The sequence below is a fragment of the Phocoena sinus genome, chromosome 7, assembly GCF_008692025.1.
Source record: "Phocoena sinus isolate mPhoSin1 chromosome 7, mPhoSin1.pri, whole genome shotgun sequence".
NCBI classification, from domain to species: Eukaryota; Metazoa; Chordata; class Mammalia; order Artiodactyla; family Phocoenidae; genus Phocoena; species Phocoena sinus.
In genome coordinates, this window is record NC_045769.1 from 9,690,185 (window position 1) to 9,706,179 (window position 15,995).

The 15,995-nt window shown below is 42.4% G+C and overlaps 1 protein-coding gene and 1 long non-coding RNA gene across 2 annotated transcripts in view; one reads left to right on the top strand and one right to left on the bottom strand.

Moving 5' to 3' along the window:
• The window catches only part of DNER (delta/notch like EGF repeat containing), a 324,602-nt gene that overhangs the window by 153,887 nt on the left and 154,720 nt on the right, over positions 1-15,995 (top strand). The window lies entirely within an intron of this gene.
• Positions 1,858-15,415, bottom strand: LOC116756715. The gene is made up of 3 exons (XR_004350744.1): positions 15,402-15,415; positions 14,428-14,429; positions 1,858-1,993 (listed from the first exon to the last, which is right to left on the bottom strand). It is a non-coding gene; the product is annotated as an uncharacterized LOC116756715 (long non-coding RNA).

The window sequence follows — 15,995 nt, forward strand, 5'->3', positions numbered from 1 at the left end:
CAGGGGACATACTTTCCCAGAGCCTTCTTTTCAGACCTACACAAGTCTAAGTTTCATTCAGGACCCAACTTTAAGTAGATGTTGTTTGTCGGTATTGCTGTGGATGGTGGTGGTGATGGTGGTAATAATGATAACGACGTTGGTGGTGGTGATGGCGATGACGGAGGTGATGATAACGATGATGATGGTGATAGTGGTAGTGATGATGTGATGTTGATTGCTAGGGACTGAATGTTTGTGTCCCTATTCTTCCAAATTTATATGTTGCAACCCTCACCCCCAGTAAGTGGTATTTGGAAGTGGCGCCTTTGGGAGGTGATGAGAGTTAGATTGAGGCATGATGATGGAGCCCTCATTGTAAGATTAGTGCCTTGATAAGGAGATGAAGGGACCAGCACTTTCTCTCCACCGCGTGAGGGTACAGAGAAAAGACAGCTATCTGTAAACCAGGAAGAGGTGTCTTCCCCAAGAACCTGACCATGCAGGCACCCTGATCTCAGACTTGTAGCCTCCAGAACTGTAAGAAATAAATATTTATTGTTTAAGTCACCCAGCTTATGGTATTCTGCCATAGCAGCCCAAGCTAACTGACACAATGGTGGGGATGACGATAATTATAATGATTTATAGAGTCCTTATCATAGGCTTCACTGTATTAAAACCTTTGCCCATGTTAAGATCTTTAATCGTTAACAACCACGGTAAAAAATAGGTAGTGTTATTATCTCTATTTCGGGGGAAGGAATCCAAGGCATGAAGGATGTAAATATCTCTCCCAAAGTCACAGAGCTGGTGAGAACTCAGACCACCTGGTGGTAGAGCCTGGTATAATCTCCCATTACCCTCATGTCAGCACGTGGTTACTCGTTTTAGTATTTACTGTAAAGCCGCTAATCAGGACGCATTCACTTGGAATTAATGGATAGATATGGTGGACAATTACCCACTTCTGTAATGTGAAACATATACTATATACAGAGTACATTAAATGTTAAAATCCAATGCTAGAATATCTCATCTGTTAATATATATATTTATAATATCCCTGTGTGATTAAAGGAATAATATTAAGTATTTTTTCCTAAACTGGTGCTCAATTCCCTCCTACTCTTCCTGTGTCTGATATAAGCTGAGCCACTTTGATGGCCAAACCTGCCTCGGAAATATTAAGGAAGAGGAGGGATGGGGGAAGTGATGGAGTTAGTATGTTGTCAGTTTGGAACAGCAAGTCGTAGCTAAATGGTGATTCCTGCTGAGTCAAGTGGTAGGGGTGGGGGGATGCAGCACAGGGGAAGGAGTTTGATGTGGTTCCTTTGCAGGCCTGTGTTGGTCAAGGTGCAGTCTAAGCTGTCATAATGGAGAGATGGCGCGAATACAGTGGCTTAAACGAGTTACATGTTAATTTCTCGGTCATGTTGTTACAGAAAGTGGGGTCAGGCTCTAAAGCCAATAAAAAGGCAAGGTTGGTGGAAAGGAAAGTTTACATTATTTTGGTGGCCGGCCACAGCAGGGGTGGTGGGTGGTGGTGGTGGACTCCCCACTGACAGTCAGGGGCAAGAGCTTTTAAAGGGGAGTCTCAGGGGTATATAGGCAGAGGGAGGGAGAGGGCTACATGTAGAAACCGCACAGTCAGCTCTGACCGTCGTCTTGAAATCGGTCATGCGGTGGTCTGATCGGCGTCATCTTGGTTGTTTTAAGGACAGTTCATCTTCCGTTCTGGAGTCGGTTTGTTCCCATTTCTTTGAAGCCAGTTCTCAGAATTGTGGCAACTTATGTCGTGGCTATATCCTGATCATCACGTAGTTAACTTCTTCCACCTGGTGGGGCTTTCAGTGTCTATAAGACAGCTCAGAGGATACGGCTCAGAATATTATCTATAGCCCTTGAAGAGGAACTTAAGGTCCTTGACTTCGTTTAATGACTAAACTATTGTTATTTGGTCTTGTTTGACGGTTTTCCTTTGCTTATGCATTTTCTCACTTCTCTGAATAAACTTGTTTTTTGGCTAAAGTTTTTCTACAGACAAAATGCAGGCGGGGGACATGGTGGGGAAGGACCATAGGGTCTTGCTCCGTTTCAGTGTTTCAATCTAGAGGTAGCTGGTCCAGGATGGAGGGCAGCACACAGATCCCATCTCTGGATTCAAACCGGATGCCTTGGCTGCCCCAGTGACATATCAGCCACTGGGAAGGGGGAAAGGCTAAAAAGAGCGCTTGCTTTGTCTTCTTAAATGTATAACACAGAAGTGCCGTGCATCCTCTCCCCAAGTCACTGAGGAGAGGCTGGGTGACCCAGTTGTTCCCAGCAAAAACTCCCAATTCTGTTATTAAAGGAATATGGGGAGAATGGATAACAGTGGGCAACCTCCCATGGTTCAAATACTCAGGTCTTACTCAGGACAAATAATTTAGTTTAATTTTAGTGGAAAAAGGAGTGTGGTAGGGTGACTATCTTGAAAAAATTAAACAAAAATATAGCACTCCTGGCTAGTAACCCTTTACTGTGGGACTAGATACTTGTTTTGGAAAAGTATAGAACGTCAACCTAAGAACTCTTAACCTAAACCTTTGTGTTCATTTTTTCAGCCTGTGTTTCATATTGAATTTTCAGTTTTCTCTGCAGGATGAATAGAGAGAGGGGGCTGCTGAGATGTTGGCAGAGTTAGGAAGTAGTTGTTGAGGGCTTCTCTGTCTGACAGATTGTGGAGCATAAACCAATCTCTCTTCAGGGAATAGCAAGCTGATTGTATGTATTTTTGTCTATAGTATGTTCCCATTATCTTTACAATTTCTTTTTCCCTTTAGAGCAAATGATATTACTTAATATATACTTCTCCTAATCATCTGGCTAGGTGCAGTCTACCTGATGATTTAAATGCGTGGCAATGGTAAAAGTATTACAGTTGGATCGTTGCTGTTATGTGCCATTGTGTCTCGAATTCTGAAGGCATTTTTGGCCATACCTTACTTAGGAACCCACAGGAAATGAGAGCTTCTGGACAGGTGAATTTTCCAAAAAGCAATTTACTGCTGCAAGCAACAAAGCTTCAAAGCAAGCAAACAAGCGAATGAACAACAACAGAATGCAGACTTTCACAAGGAAGTCCAAAGAGAGCTTTGTTGAGAAAAGGTAGAAAGAGCTTGGGTGAAGTCTAAGATGGTGGGTGTGGCCGGGCAGGTTCTCCAGCGAATGAAGCATCAATGTAACTGTCCCTGGGTGTAGTGACAGCTCTTTAGTGTTCCTTCCCTTCCCCCCTTAACTTGTGGTCTAACTGCAATCCGCATACGTGCAGTGGAAGGACAGCTGTGTTCCTGTAGCAGGAGGTGTATTAGTAAGGCTTGTTTTAGTGTCATGCTGCCCTGGATTTGGTCTAGGTTCAAGTTTGTACCCTGCATCAAGCTCTCTTTTTGCCTTTGGCCAGATACTGTCAGAAGATGATGTATTTCTCAGGTTTTGCTTCCCAGCCCCCAGGTATCGAGTCGCAAATCCATGGGGATCCTGACTGGCTTGTTAAGCTTTGCACTAACCTCCATCCCACCTTCCTAAAGCGTTGGCGCAGAGACGCCATCTTATCCCTGCTTCTGCGAATCGAATTGTGGGAATTGGAGGTGTTTGCCTTCCCAATGCCCAAGTTAATGCAAAAGCCCTGGGTCTCCAGCTGGAGCTGGATCTGTGATATTTTAAAGCTTGCATGCCTAGCTGGTGCCAGCCATGGAACTTCCTGGACAGTGAACAGTTTTTATAGGTTATAGTTTTGTGCCAAATGACTCGCCAAGTCTTAAAAGGAAAACTCAGCAGGCTGTTTCCAACGGTCAGAGATTTTATTTTGGACGTATGCATTCCCTTTAACAGGAAAGAAAACGGTCTTTAGCCAAACCACTGAAGTAAGAAATGCAAATCTCGCTTGTTCTTAATCCCAATGAGACCTCAACTACTAAGTCCAGTTAAGACTCTTTGGTCTTAATATTGAAGAAGCCAAGTGGTAAGATGAGCAGTTAATGGCCAGGAGCCAGCCCTCTCGCGCTCTCTAATGGATACCGGACCAGTCCATCCCAAAGGTAATGACAGGGTCCCCTTTCGGTTGTTCCCTACTTCTCATTGGCACCAAGGGAGTGAGTTTGGCGAAGTCGCTGTTCTAAAAGGACTGTAGTGATGGCAGAACATTTTATTACCGTGTTAATGAGCACAGTGTGGGCCTGAGGGCGGGACAGAGTGTTTGTGGGTGTCCGTGCAAGAGTTAGGGGCAGTGGGGACGTGCAGAGAAGGAAACCCAGCCTGTATTTGTCATCGTAACTAGTTACCTGAGGGTGTTGACAGATCCCAGGATAATCTTTGGAGAGAGTTTTCCTTCGTTATTGTTTTAAAACTCGTTAGGGAGATCACTCAGTTGTGCACTGAGTAGAAGTGGACGTTTCAAGTGCAGTGTTATCTTTTCCCCCTCCCTCCCTCCCTCCCTCCCCTTTCCCTTCCTTTCCCAGCCTCTGAACCCTTGAGCTGAATGGTGACCTTGAGACATTTTTCTTTGTCATGGACCGCAGTCTCCTCCTTGTGGTTCTTTATCTCCTTCATGGTGCAGAAATCTTTTCTTTTCTTTTAAAGAAGATGTTGGGGGTAGGAGTTTATTAATTTACTTATTTTTTGTGTGTTGCATCTTCGTTTCTGTGCGAGGGCTTTCTCTAGTTGCGGCGAGCGGGGGCCACTCTTCATCGCGGTGCGCGGGCCTCTCACTATCGCGGCCTCTCTTGTTGCGGAGCACAGGCTCCAGACGCGCAGGCTCAGTAGTTGTGGCGCACGGGCCTAGTTGCTCCGCGGCATGTGGGATCTTCCCAGACCGGGGCTCGAACCCATGTCCCCTGCATTAGCAGGCAGATTCTCAACCACTGAGCCACCAGGGAAGCCCAGAAATCTTTTCTTAATCAAGCCTACTAAGGAAAAGTCATATTTGTTTTTAGTTAAATTTTCTAATATGATTCTGGTCTGGTCTAATCTCTATTTATCGATATAACACTAAGTTTATTCTGTGAATATTAGCCTGTAAAGCTTGGTTCTGGGCTCTGGTCTTTCTCTCTCTTCTCTGAGAGTGTACTTTTGTCCCAATGGTGTAGAACCCCCCAGATTCAGATGAGGCCCAGATTTAAATCTTCAGCCCTGATGTTCCAAACTACCCGTGTCCTATGTTGAACCACCAACTTGGCCGCTCCATTTGCGTGTGTGTGGAGGGGCGCATCTCATCTGAATCTCTGACTTAACCTGCCCACAGCGGACATCCTGGTCACTTTCCAGCACCACTGCACACGCCGTTACCACACTACGTATGATTCCTTCTTTTCCCTCATCCAATCCTTACGAAAGTCTTCTTGGCTCTTCCTCTAAAACGTGATCTTTGAAAAAGCATAAACCCTGTGTTTTCCACACTCTTTGGTGGATTCCCGTTGCCCTAAGGGTCACGAGACCCCCTCTAATCTGGCCCGTCCTGCCTCTCTGTCCTCATCTGGGCGCTGGCCCTTGACACACTGACCTTCTCATCCATCTGACACGCTGATGTCCTCAGCTCTCTTCACTGGTTCTTTTGCAGCCTTCAGGACGCAACCTAAACGCTGCCTGCTACCTGGAGCTCAGTCGTCGCCTGCTGAGTGAGCTCAGCTCTCCTTCTGTCCTGGGTGGCCCTCCATCCCGCCCCATCCCCCCACAGCTGGGTGATGCACCCAGAATGCACGATCTCTCCACTTAGAGGGACTCAGTATTTTGGCCTCATAATCAGAATCATAGAGTTGGACTGAACACAGTTATTCAAACAAATGTTTATCCATGAACTGTTTCAGAGAACTCTCATTTTACACGTGTTGTGGTTGGAATGAGGAATCTAAGGCACGAACATGAGAAGGTGATACGTCCTTCCATAAAAAACGGTGGGAGAACCCCTGAAACTTTTGCTGGACAGCCTTCATTTTCTTTTCTCCATTTCTGCTTTCCTTGTCTTTCTGTATTAGTGTCTCCTTTTCTTCTGTCTCATGCAGTTTCTATCTCATGCTTTGGTTTTCTTTTTCAATCTTCCTTCCTCCATCCCTCCCTCCTTCCTTCTTTCTATTTCCCTTTCCCTTTTATATTTCTCCTCTATCTATTCCCCTTTCTTGCTTATAATTTAAACCATGCTTTTGCTGGAGCAACTTCATAGCCTCCTATGTGGCATCAGTTGTTTAGTTTTTGAAAAGGCCATGGAAAGTGCAGGTGTTGACAAAAGCTCATTCTCTAACAGCTCTGTGGACAAAACTGGGGTGTCACCCTCACTCTGACTTTACCGGTTTTTGTCTTCAGTTAGTCAGTTGCCCTATGGTTCTTGGAATTCTGAATGAGGACAAGGCTTTTTATTCAGGCCCGTCTCAGGAATTATGTTACATATATTGATTTCATACCATTAAGGAAGAGAAAAAAAACTGTGATCATTTCCTTGGCATTTCTTGTAAGTGTGTTAGAAGTGCCACCGTTTTGAGGGCTGAGTCAAAGAAATCACACTGGCTTTTCAACAACCCTCAAATGATCACCCATAAAGCCCCAAAGAACTTCTTTTTTTTAAAAAAAATGAATTCTATTTTATTTCAGATTCCTCCTGCTGCTGCTTTGTAAAGGACACAGTTCCTGTGCTTGGCACGAGGGCTTTCCTGAGGGCTACTTTGCTCTAACCCAGCTGCAGTTTGAGGAGAGTTAAAACGGACAGGATTACTTTTCATGAGGAGGAGCTCCAAGCATTTTTCCCTTAGACACGATCAAAGGGAGGTGCAAACAACTTACTGAAATTACACCTATACCTGGAAGGAGCCGCCACGCCCCCCGTTCTCCTCATGTGAACAGAGTACTGCTTTAGATAACATGCTTATTATGCTGTTGACTCATGTGGGGGGATTAGGTGACATAATCAGAAATTATGTAGTAATGTGTGATACACTGCTGTAAAGATTGATTTCTTTAAGAGTTTACTAAGGGATTTTAGGGCCCAAATACTCAGTCTTGTTAAGCAAATAAAACCAATGTAGAAACTTTTATCAAAGTTGTCTCCAGGAACTTCAGAGACTTATGATGAGTGAGGGAATATGAATATCACCTAAATATCACAGAGTTGCCTAGACTTTCAAAAATGGACGGGCACAGTGTGCTTTCAGAGGCTCACGTGCCTCTAATTCAAGGTGATCATTACCTTAACAAGAACATTACTTCTGTGACTTAGATTTGTTTTTCTGTCAACCAGTGGTTCTTAAGTGGAAGCACATGTCCGAATTACTTAAGGAGTCTTTTAAAATAATATGCCTAGGGCTTCCCTGGTGGCGCAGTGGTTGAGAGTCCGCCTGCCGATGCAGGGGACATGTGTTTGTGCCCTGGTCCAGGAAGATCCCACATGCAGCGGAGCGGCTGGGCCCGTGAGCCATGGCCACTGAGCCTGTGCTCCGCAACGGGAGAGGCCACAACAGTGAGAGGCCCGCTTACCGCAAAATAAATAAATAAAAAGAATATGCCTAAACTCCCAAAGTGTATATTGGGCTTTCAGGAAGAAATTTGTTTAGTGTCTTTTTTTTTTTTTGGCTGCATCAGGTCTTAGTTGCGGCACTTGGAGTCTTTGTTGAGGCACATGGGATCTTTCCTTATGGTGCGCGGGCTCGTCTCTAGTTGTGGTGTGTGAGTTTTTTTCTCTCTCTAGTTGTGGCCCACAGGCTTAGTTGCCCTGCGGTATGTGGGATCTTAGTTCCCCGACCAGGGATCGAACCCGTGTCCCCTACATTAGAAGGCAGTTTCCTTACCACTGGACCACCAGGGAAGTCACCTGTTTACTCTATTAATATGGAGTGTTTCACGTGCTCAAACGAAGTGTTCCCACTGCTGCCCTGAGGCATCTCGAATCACTTCTAGAACTAGGGCTCACTGTGCAATGGGGGACCCCTGGAAGGGAGTGAGCTGAAGGTTTCTACCCTAAAGATTCAGAGTCAAGGGCTTTTAAGCAATAATTATTGGATAGTCAACTACATTGAAAACCAGAATGTACTGAGGACAACACCAAGCACTGAGAGAAATTATGTTACATACAAACATGCGCACAGACACACACACATACATACATATGTAAAGTTATTTCCTCTGATCGTGACACTGTTCTCCCTTTTCCTTCGCCTGATGAGTTTCCACATATCCTTTGAAACTCAGCTTCACCACACTTTCCCTACAAAGCCTTTCTTGCTCCCCTTGGGCGGGGTTAGATGCTTCTGACCCAGATAACTATATCGCTCACTTTATCTTCTGGTTTTCCCTGCTGGACTGTAAATTCCACGAGGACATATACAACGTCCATCTTTTATCCATGTATGCCCAGTGCCTACCATGGTGGTCACAGATCTTTTCAGTGTGGCTCCAGGTAGTAAATATTTTAGACTTTGTGGACCATCCAGTCTCTGTTACAACTACTCAACTCAGTCACAGTGCAAAAGAAGTCCAGACAATATGTACATAAATGAATAGATTATATTCTAATAAAACCTTATTTACAAAAATTAAAAAAAATAAATAACATGCCTACAGGGGCCCAGCCAAGACCATTGACACTGACTCACTTATGTTGGAACCTGGAAATATGTACTTGGAAAAAGCGCCTGCAAAAATATAAAGCTTCTGGTTTCTAAACTAGTTAAGGACCACTGCTCTTGACCAAAGTTTGGAGTGGCACAAACCAAATGTGACTTCTCTCTGTAACCTTAGAATCTAATACAGTGCCGGGTTTGTAGAAGTGAGCGCAGGAAATGTTCTTTCAGGAAATGGAAGCGAACTATTTAGAAAACTACATTGTGCATATTTTAAACTGCTCATTCAATTGAATTTCTTTTTTTGACTGAATCAGGAGAAGGCTTTAATTTATTGTTTTAAGCAGCATTTTTTTATTTTTAAATTTTATTTTATTTATTTTTTTATATAGCAGCTTCTTATTGGTCATCAGTTTTATACACATCAGTGTATACATGTCAATCCCAATCGCCCAGTTCGTCACACCACCACCCCCACCCCCCGCCGCTTTCCCCACTTGGTGTCCATACGTTTGTTCTCTACATCTGTGTCTCTATTTCTGCCCTGCAAACCGGTTCATCTGTACCATTTTTCTAGGTTCCACATATATGCGTTAATATACGATATTTGTTTTTCTCTTTCTGACTTACTTCACTCTGTATGACAGTCCCTAGGTCCATCCACGTCTCTACAAATGACCTAGATTCGTTCCTTTTTATGACTAATATTCCACTGTATATATGTGCCACATCTTCTTTATCCATTCATCTGTCGATGGGCATTTAGGTTGCTTCCATGACCTGGCTATTGTAAATAGTGCTGCAATGAACATTGGGGTGCATGTGTCCTTTTGAATTATGGTTTTCTCTGGGTATATGCCCAGTAGTGGGATTGCTGGATCACGTGGTAATTCTATTTTTAGTTTTTTAAGGACCCTCCATACTGTTTTCCATAGTGAATGTATCAAGTTACATTCCCACCAACAGTGCAAGAGGGTTCCCTTTTCTCCACACCCTCTCCAGCATTTGTTGTTCGTAGATTTTCTGATGATGCCCATTCTGACTGGTGTGAGGTGATAACTCACTGTAGTTTTGATTTGCATTTCTCTAATAATTAGTGATGTTGAGCAGCTTTTCATGTGCTACTTGGCCATCTGTATGTCTTCTTTGGAGAAATGTCTATTTAGGTCTTACGCCCATTTTTGGATTGGGTTTTTTTTTTTTTTAATATTGAGCTGCATGAGCTGTTTATATATTTTGGAGATTAATCCTTTGTCCGTTGATTCGTTTGCAAATATTTTCTCCCATTATGAGGGTTGTCTTTTCGTCTTGTTTATGGTTTCCTTTGCTGTGCAAAAGCTTTTAAGTTTCATTAGGTCTCATTTGTTTATTTTTGTTTTTATTTCCATTACTCTAGGAGGTGGATCGAAAAAGATCTTGCTGTGATTTATGTTAAAGAGTGTTCTTCCTACGTTTTCATCTAAGAGTTTTATAGTGTCTGGTCTTACATTTAGGTCTCTAATCCATTGAGTTTATTTCTGTGTATGGTGTTAGGGAGTGTTCTGATTTCATTCTTTTACATGTAGCTGTCCAGTTTTCCCAGCACCACTTACTGAAGAGACTGTCTTTTCTCCATTGTATATCCTTGCCTCCTTTGTCATAGATTAGTTGACCATAGGTGTGTGGGTTTATCTCTGGGCTTTCTATCTTGTTCCATTGATCTATGTTTCTGTTTTTGTGCCAGTACCATATTGTCTTGATTACTGTAGCTTTGTAGTATAGTCTGAAGTCAGGGAGTCTGATTCCTCCAGCTCCGTTTTCTTCCCTCAAGACTGTTTTGGCTATTCGGTCTCTTTTGTGTCTCCATTCAAATTTTAAGATTTTTTGTTCTAGTTCTGTAAAAAATGCCGTTGGTAATTTGGTAGGGATTTCATTGAATCTGTAGATTGCTTTGGGTAGTATAGTCATTTTCACAATATTGATTCTTCCAGTCCAAGAACATGGTATATCTCTCCATCTGTTGGTATCATCTTTAATTTCTTTCATCAGTGTCTTATAGTTTTCTGCATACAGGTCTTTTGTCTCCCTAGGTAGGTTTATACCTAGGTATTTTATTCTTTTTGTTGCAGTGGTAAATGGGAGTGTTTCCTTAATTTCTCTTTCAGATTTTTCATCATTAGTGTATAGGAATGCAAAAGATTTCTATGCATTAATTTTGTATCCTGCAACTTTACCAGATTCATTGATTAGCTCTAGTAGTTTTCTGGTGGCCTCTTTAGGATTCTCTATGTAGAGTATCGTGTCATCTGCAAACAGTTTTACTTCTTCTTTTCCAATTTGTATTCCTTTTATTTCTTTTTCTTCTCTGACTGCCGTGGCTAGGACTTCCAAAACAATGTTGAATAACAGTGGTGAGAGTGGACATCCTTGTCTTGCTCCTGATCTTAGAGGAAATGCTTTCAGTTTTTCACCATTAAGAATGATGTTTGCTGTGGGTTTGCATATATGGCCTTTATTATGTTCTGGTAGGTTCCCTCTATGCCCACTTTCTGGAGGCTTTTTATCATAAATTGGTGTTGAATTTTGTCAAAAGCTTTTTCTGCATCTATTGAGATGATCATGTATTTTTTATTCTTCAGTTTGTTAATATGGTGTATCATATTGACTGATTTGTGTATATTGAAGAATCCTTGCATCCCTGGGATAAATCCCACTTGATCATGGTGTATGATCCTTTTAATGTGTTGTTGGATTCTGTTTGCTAGTGTTTTGTTGAGGATTTTTGTGTCTATATTCTTGAGTGATATTGGTCTGTAATTTTCTTTTTTTGTAGTATCTCTGTCTGGTTTAGGTATCAGGGTGATGGTGGCCTCATAGAGTGAGTTCGGGAGTGTTCCTTCCTCCACAAGTTTTTGGAAGAGTTTGAGAAGGATGGGTGTTAGCTTTTCTCTAAATCTTTGATAGAATTCACCTGGAAACCATCTAGTCCTGGATTTTTGTTTTTTGGAAGAATTTTTTTTTTTTTTCCAGTACGCAGGCCTCTCACTGTTGTGGACTCTTCCGTTGCAGAGCACAGGCTCCGGATGCACAGGCTCAGCGGCCATGGCTCACGGGCCCAGCCACTCCGCGGCATCTTCCTGGACCGGGGCACGAACCCATGTCCTCTGCATCAGCAGGCAGACTCTCAACCTCTGTGCCACCAGGGAAGCCCCTGCTGGAAGATTTTTAATCACAGTTTCAATTTCATTGCTTGTGATTGGTCTGTTCATATTTTCTAATTCTTCCTGGTTCAATCTTGGAAGGTTATACCTTTCTAAGAATTTGTCCATTTCTTCCAGGTTGTCCGTTTTATTGGCATAGAGTTGATTGTAGTAGTCTCTTAGTCTTTCTGCAGTGTTCGTTGGAACTTCTCCTTTTTCATTTCTAATTTTATTGATTTGAGTCCTCTCCCTCTTTTTCTTGATGAGTCTGGCTAATGGTTTATCAATTTTGTTAATCTTCTCAAAACACCAGCTTTAGTTTTATTGATCTTTGCTATTGTTTTCTTTGTTTCTATTTCATTTATTTTTGCTCTGATCTTTATGATTTTTTTCCTTCTGCTAACTTTGGGTTTTGTTTGTTCTTCTTTCTCTAGTTCCTTTAGGTGTAAAGTTAGATTGTTTATTTGAGATTTTTCTTGTTTCTTGAGTAGGCTTGTATAGCTATAAACTTCCTTCTCAGAACTGCTTTTGCTACATCCTATAGGTTTTGGATCATCGTGTTTTCATTGTCATTTGTCTCTAGGTATTTTTTGATTTCCTGTTTGATTTCTTCAGTGATGTCTTGGTTATTTAGTAACGTATTGTTTAGCCTCCATGTGTTTGTGTTTTTTACATTTTTTTCCCTGTAATTTCTAATCTCATAGTGTTGTGGTCAGAAAAGATGCTTGATATGATTTCAGTTTTCTTAAATTTACCGAGGCTTGGTTTGTGACCCAGGATGTGATCTATCCTGGAGAATGTTCCATGCGCACTTGAGAAGAAAGTGTAATCTGTTTTTGGATGGAATGTCCTATAAATATCAATTAAATCTATCTGGTCTGTTGTGTCATTTAAAGCTTCTGTTTCCTTATTTGTTTTCCTCTGTCCATTGGTGTAAGTGAGGTGTTAAAGTCCCCCACTGTTATTGTGTTACTGTCGATTTCCTCTTTTATAGCTGTTAGCAGTCGCCTTATGTATTGAGGTGCTCCTATGTTGGGTGCATATATATTTATAATTGTTATATCTTCTTCTTGGATTGATCCCTTGATCATTACGTAGTGTTCTTCCTTGTCTCTTGTAACATTCTTTATTTTAAAGTCTATTTTATCTGATATAAGTATTGCTACTCCAACTTTCTTTTGATTTCCATTTGCATCGAACATCTTTTTCCATCCCCTCACTTTCAGTCTGTATGTGTCCCTAGGTCTGAAGTGGGTCTCTTGTAGATAGTATATATATGGGTCTTGTTTTTGTATCCATTCAGCCAGTCTGTGACTTTTGGTTGGAGCATTTAATCCATTTACATTTGAGGTAATTATTGATATGTATGTTCCTATTACCATTTTCTTAGTTGTTTTGGGTTTATTTTTGTAGGTCCTTTTCTTCTCTTGTGTTTCCCACTTAGAGAAGTTCCTTTAGCACTTGTTATAGAGCTGGTTTGGTGATGCTGAATTCTCTTAGCTTTTGCTTGTCTGTAAAGCTTTTGATTTCTCCACTGAATCTAAATGAGATCCTTGCTGGTAGAGTAATCTTGGATGTAGTTTCTTCCCTTTCATCACTTTAAGTATATCGTGCCACTCCCTTCTGGCTTGTAGAGTTTCTGCTGAGAAATCAGCTGTTAACCTTATGGGAGTTCCCTTATAACTCGTTATGGGAGTTGTCATTTTTCCCTTGCTGCTTTCAATAATTTTTCTTTGTGTTTAATTTTTGCCCATTTGATTATTGTGTGTCTTGGCTTGTTTCTGCTTGGGTTTATCCTGTATGGGACTCGCTGCACTTCCTGGACTTTGGTGGCTATTTCCTTTCCCATGTTAGGGAAGTTTTCGACTATAATCTCTTCAGATATTTTCTCGGGTCCTTTCTCTCTCTATTCTCCTTCTGGGACCCTTATAATGCGAATGTTGTTGCATTTAATGTTGTCCCAGAGGTCTCTTAGGCTGTCTTCATTTCTTTTCATTCTTTTTTCTTTATTCTGTTCCATAGCAGTGAATTCCACTATTCTGTCTTCCAGGTCACTTAATCGTTCTTCTGCCTCAGTTATTCTGCTATTGATTCCTTCTAGTGTAGTTTTCATTTCAGTTATTGTATTGCTCATCTCTGTTTGTTCTTTAATTCTTCTAGGTGTTTGTTAAACATGTCTTGCATCTTCTTGATCTTTGCCTCCATTCTTTTTCCGAGATCCTGGATCGTCTTCACTATCATTATTCTGAATTCTTTTTCTGGGAGGTTGCCTATCTCCACTTCATTTAGTTGTTTTTCTGGGGTTTTATCTTGTTCCTTCATCTGGTACATAGTCCTCTGCCTTTTCGTCTTGTCTGTCTTTCTGTGAATGTGGTTTTTGTTCCACAGGCTGCAGGATTGTAATTCTTCTTGCTTCTGCTGTCTGCCCTCTGGTGGATGAGGCTATCTAAGAGACTTGTGCAAGTTTCCTGATGGGAGGGAGTGGTGGTGGGTAGAGCTGACTGTTGCTCTGGTGGGCAGAGCTCAGTAACACTTTAATCCACTTGACTACTGATGGGTGGGGCAGGGTTCCCTCCCAATTGGTTGTTTGGCCTGAGTCAACCCAACACTGGAGCCTACCCGGGCTCTTTGGTGGGGCTAATGACAGCCTCTTGGAGGGCTCACACCAAGGAGTACTTCCCCAGAACTTCTGCTGCTAGTGTCCTTGTCCCCACAGTGAGCCACAGCCACCCCCCACCTCTGCAGGAGACCCTCCAACACTAGCAGGTAGGTCTGGTTCAGTCTCCCCTGGGGTCACTGCTCCTTCCCCTGGGTCCCAATGTGCACAGTACTTTGTGTGTGCCCTCCAGGAGTGGAGTCTCTGTTTTCCCCAGTCCTGTTGAAATCCTACAGTCAAATCCCTCTAGCCTTCAGACTCTGATTCTCTAGGAATTCCTCCTCCCATTGCCGGACCCCCAGGTTGGGAAGCCTGACATGGGGCTCAGAACCTTCACTCCAGTGGGTGGACTCTGTGGTATAAGTGTTCTCCAGTTTGTGAGCCACCCACCCAGCAGTTATGGGATTTGATTTTACTGTGATTGCGCCCCTTGTACCATCTCACTGTGGATTCTCCTTTGTCTTTGGATGTGGGTATCTTTTTTGGTGAGTTCCAGTGTCTTCCTGTTGGTGATTGTCCAGCAGCTAGTTGTGATTCTGGTCTTCTCACAAGAGGGAGTGAGCGCACGTCCTTCTACTCCGCCATCTCGGTTCAGGGCCACCTCAATTGAATTTCTACTGGCTCAGCAAATTTAACAGTTGAAAAGAATTTTTAAAATAACCTTTGGAGAGAGGCCTCTTCTAGAGAATTACAGAGCATTCTGTGATCTGAATGCTTAGTAAGGCGACAGATGGTATAGATTTTTCAAATAATTTAATGTGAAGCTAGAGAACAGAGCAAAGAGTTGAAAAATATCTTTATAATTACTACCTGATTTTACCTCCACTACTTTATGTGTAAAAATGTCCTTTAAAATGAGCATTCTGATAGCACTCCTACATTGTACCAGGCTCTATTTCTCTATCAAAGTTGATAAGCAATTTTTTTAGTAAACTGGAGTTTATGTATTCTAATGATGGCTGTTCTTCCAAGTGGACTTGGTGGATGATAGCACGTTCTGGAAACTCCTCTTTGGGACTTGTCTTTACTGCTCTGGTCCTATGCGTACCTGCATCCTGACTTCCTACTTGCCACTTCTCTGAGACTTGTCCCTTGCCCTCAAGGAAGTTTCAGTAAAGGTGTTTTGACAAGTAACCATCCAAGACGTAAAATAATCAGGGACCTGTATGGAACAGTATGTACTTGAGTGCAGATGGACATGGTCGAGCTGGGAGGGGGCTGGGGTATTGGGGAAAGACTTGTGAATAGGATGAGAACTGAGCTATGACCCCTAGAGAAGGATCACAGTGTATTCCAGGCAAAGAGGCACCATGGGAACGTTTACAGAGTTGGAATGAGCAGGGCGTTTGCAGGTGCTGGGAGGAGGTTTGAGGTGTCTGTGTGATGTGGGACCGTGACCAAGAAGTAGAAAGCTCTACAAAGGAGGTGTGTTTGCCTAAACCATCCTTTTCATTCTGTCCCAAAGCCAATTTACCATAAAGTTTTCAATAGGAAATCTTAGGAAGAAAGCAACTAGTTCTCTGTGGATGTAAAATACTACTCCGTGTCAGACCAGCAGTGCCTGTCTGTACCGAGACACTAAGAGATATTTGGTTCCTA